The sequence below is a fragment of the Magnolia sinica genome, chromosome 14 (assembly GCF_029962835.1).
Source record: "Magnolia sinica isolate HGM2019 chromosome 14, MsV1, whole genome shotgun sequence".
NCBI classification, from domain to species: Eukaryota; Viridiplantae; Streptophyta; class Magnoliopsida; order Magnoliales; family Magnoliaceae; genus Magnolia; species Magnolia sinica.
In genome coordinates, this window is record NC_080586.1 from 30082405 (window position 1) to 30086725 (window position 4321).

General features: G+C 39.1%; 1 non-coding gene across 1 annotated transcript; it reads left to right on the forward strand.

The window, feature by feature from the left end:
* Positions 1–677: 677 nt before the first annotated feature.
* On the forward strand, positions 678–784 carry LOC131226396 (small nucleolar RNA R71). The gene has a single exon (XR_009161784.1). It is a non-coding gene; the product is annotated as a small nucleolar RNA R71 (small nucleolar RNA).
* The last annotated feature ends 3537 nt before the right edge of the window (positions 785–4321 follow it).

Consider the following 4321-nt stretch of genomic DNA (forward strand, 5'->3'; position numbering starts at 1 on the left):
GGGAGCGGTTGTGCAGGAAGCATCCCCTTTTCTATAACCGTCATACCTGAATCCATCTTTTGCATAAAATCTCGCATTGCCTAGGTCAGCTCTTGCATGGAATTTTAAACCGGTTCTTCTTGAGGTTTCCCTGATTTGGATTTTGATTGAAGAAACTTTGAGAGGTAGCAGTTTGTCCATTTGTCCAACTAAAGTTTGGATGATTTTTCCAACCAGGATTGTACATATTAGAAGTCGGTCCATTGAAAAGTCTTTGATAAGTATTGACTGCATTGGATTGTTCATTCAACACTTCTCGAAAAGCGGGTATCGTAGGATAATTTTCAGTTGTATGAATGTTGCAATCACAGATGCCGCAAACACTTTCATTAACCTTATCCTTCTTTCCTTCCATGGCCTCAAATTTTCTTATGAGCGTAGTCACTTTATACTTGAGATCATCCTCTTCTTTCAAGAGATACAATCCACCTTTTTCCTTGGATTGAGTCGGCCTAGACGTGGTGTTCGATTTTGGGTAATAATCTCATTATTGTGTTTTTTCAGCAAGACTATCGAGGTAATCCCATACCTTGTCGACATTTTTATTAATGAATTCTTCATTACACATTATCTCGACCATTTGGCGCATGGAAGATGTCAGTCCATCGTAGAAAAAATTTGTAATGCGCCACGTTTCAAAGCCGTGTTGTGGGCATGAACTGACCAAATCCTTGAACCTTTCCCAACATTGGTAAAATGTTTCATCCTCCTTTTGGGTGAAGTTCATGATTGCTTTTCTAAGGGTAATCGTTTTATGATGTGGAAAAAATTTCTTTATAAATTCCCTCTGCATATCATTCCATGTGCCAATGGATCTAGGACGCAGTGAATGTAACCACGTCTTAGCCTTCTCCTTCAAGGAAAAAGGAAAGAGTTTCAGCCTGACTGTGTCCTCAGACACATTTTGAAAATATAAAGTGGCTATGATCTCATCAAACTCTTTCAAATGTAGATATGGTTCTTCAGATTCAAGCCCATGGAACTTAGGAAGGAGTTGGATAACCCCTGGCTTCATGTCCATATGTCCTGTATTTTTAGGAAAAATCATGCATGAGGGCGTACTCACCCCCGCTGGTTGTAAATAATATCGTAAAGTACGAGGCGGGGGTGCTTGATGCACCTCATTCTCATCCTGAATGTCCTCCACCCTAGGTTGGGGTAGAAGAGGTTGGTTTTCAGCCATCACTTCAATTAACTCAGGAAATTTCGATAACTCAGGGGATTTCGAGTGGTGTCTAGTCCTGCGATTGATAGTTAACCCCTCAACCAATCCTCCTTTAGTCAAGAGACGTCGAGTGTTGTCATGGGCCCACTTGGGCATGAAACACTCACAGCCCTCAAGTAAATTCGAAGCCCAATCCTAAGAAAGGAAAAGAAAATCTAGAAAGAAAGAGATGGTTAGAAAGAAGTTACCAATTTGGAGTCCCTAAGTTAAAAACCTGCAAAAGAAAACAAAACAAGTCAGTTTCTAAAGAGAAGGTTTAGAATTAGAAAATCCTTAAAAAGAAAGATAGAAGTAAACTAGTTTCTAAAAGAAGAAATTCCTAAAGGAAAGTGGAAATTTCTAAAATAAATTAGGACAGTCCTAAACTAGAAAGTAAGTTACTAAAAGAGATATGAAAAATAGAAAGTAGAGAAAGAGCTTACCGAATTAGAAATTTCTATCTTAAAAGCCTACAAAATAGAAAGGTTAGTTTCTAAAAAAAACTATAAGTAGAAAATTTCTAAAAATAAATTAGGAAATTCCTAAAATAGAAAGTAATGTTAGTTTCTAAAAAGGGAAAATTTTCTAAAATTAGAAAATAGAAAATTTCTAAAATTAAAAGATAGCTTAGAATTAGAAAATTTCTAAAACTCAAACCCTAATTCTAAAAAAATAGAAAAAGTAGAGGAATTAGAAAGGGATTACCAATTTAGAAGTTTATGTCAGGATCCTACAAAACAGGAAAACAGGTTAGTTTCTAGAAATCAGAAAAATCTAAACCTAAAGTTAGAAAAATTCTAATTTTAAACTAATCCTAAAACTAGTTAATTTCAGAAAAATGTAACCGTCAATCCCCGGCAACGGCGCCAAAAACTTGTTCACTCCCCCAAGTATAGGGTTGTGATGTAGTAATAAACTAGGTGAGACCGAGGTCGAATCCCAAGGGACTGAAACCTATACGTAATCTGAAACTCACTAGAACTAGAACTAGATTAAGATGAAATCTAAATCAAATGATTTTGAGGAATAATAGTGAAATATTAGTGTAAAACTTAAGAAATTTAAAGGTAAGAAACAAGGGATTCAGAGGATCCACTTGTAGAGATCAGGGAGTCTTATGCCTGTTTCAAGAACTCAACTAGACTTAGAGTCTCATCTTCATCCAGTTGAAGGGTGTAACCATGAAAATCAATTGAACTTCCTTTGATATAGTTTTTAAGAGAGGAAAGGTATATGAATTAGAATGGATTCCATCACCAAACCATGCCCAGGAGACAAAGTAAACAACAGAATTAAACTAATTAAAAACCAATCAACATGATATGAAGGTTAAGAAGGGTACCGTCATCCAACCATGCCCAAGAGACGATGGTGAACAATAGGGCTTCCTGACGTCATAAACAAAAAAAGGGAAAGGAACACGCTCAAAGCCATTGTAGACCCATTGTAATTTCAGACACAACAGACCATTAAAGACTAAAAACATTCCCTTAATAATTAAAATAAAATCAAATTCAGTTCATAAATTTAAATTAAATTAAAAGCATAAAATAGAGTCTCCCATCTCGCTACAAGCTTCACCTCTTAGCCCTAGCTAAGAGGTTTAGCCAACCATAGTTTTGATTAACTAAAAACTCTTAGGAAAGAAAAACCCAAAAAGAAAAGAATAAGGAGATGACCAGTCACGATCCCTCTCTCTCTCTGCTTCACATGTCCACCTTGCCTCCACAGCTGCCCACGTCCAAAGACTTGGATGCCTCCTTTCTCTCTCTTCACGTTACCTTTTATAGACAAAAGAAAGCTAGGCCGGTGGAATGGAGTGTGTCACAAGATGCTGGAGTCGGTGGCCTCTTTTACGCAGGAGAATCTGCATACAAAAGGAAACGCAACTCACTTCGTTTAACCCGAATCTTGAGATGATGGAGTAGCTAATTTCGAGATCTGAGCCGTTCAGACTCCTTGGTAACGGAAGGCGGCCCCATAGAAAGACTTTGAACGGTTCAGATCAATGAACCGATCATGATCTTGATTGTGGAATGGCCTGGAAGTCCCGGTTTTCCCGGATGCGGATCTTGGTTTCAAACTGGTGCTGAGATGTCAGTGGGCCCCACAATGATATTTTTGATGAAATCCACCCCGTCTATTAAATTCCCGGCAAAAAAAAGGTCAGGAAATGTGGTTTTGGTTGAGTTTTGGTGCGGTCCTTTGATGTTTTGCTTCCGCCGTCCATCCTGCGTTTGATCGCGATTTACACGTGTGCACAATGGGAACAGAAGGACACCTAAGTGAAGGTTATGCCCCACCTATTGAGCAAATGGATGGTCCAAATCATCAAAATAGATAATAGGTGTGGTCCACAATCAAAACCAGGACGGACTCTGTCCATCCGCTGGTGTCTTTGCGCAGGAAAGAGATTTGAGTCGGTCAGCGTGTGCTGACCAACTTTATGAACTTTGGTGCACGGCAGGACCACATGCACTGTGTACACGTGCTTCAAACATGGGTCCACTGAGATGTATTTCGAAAATCTCCTCCGTCCAACCTGTTTTCCATATAATTTAAAGGGTTGAGACCAAAATTGAAGCATATCCAGATATCAAGTGGGCCCCAGATCAAGGATTTAGTAGCTAATTTGTCAGTTGGGCCACTTTCATGAAGATCCAGTGGTTAAAATTCTATGTGGACAGTTAATTTATGGTCCTCAGGCCATATATGAAGTTTCGCGCCGAACGGATGGTGGGAACCTTGTGATCTTGCATGTTGGAGGATTTCTAGGCCGATTTAAATGTGTGTGGCTTGGTTTTCTTAGACCTCTGGCATGTAAATTCATCGGTCTTCATCCGCTGGGGTTCGTCCCTTGCCTTGGTGACTCATGAGCATTAAATCCATGCTTTTTTTTTTGCATCCTATTTCAATCCAAGCTCGTAAATACACCCTGCATCACAAACACGATTAAATCGGGTCGTTAAACAGTACCATGTTCGTAAATCCAGGCAATAACTGGGGTCTGATATGTAATATTTGACCCTCAACACACGCATCTATTGTGCGTAAGCTTATAGAAAGCTTAGTGGGCGG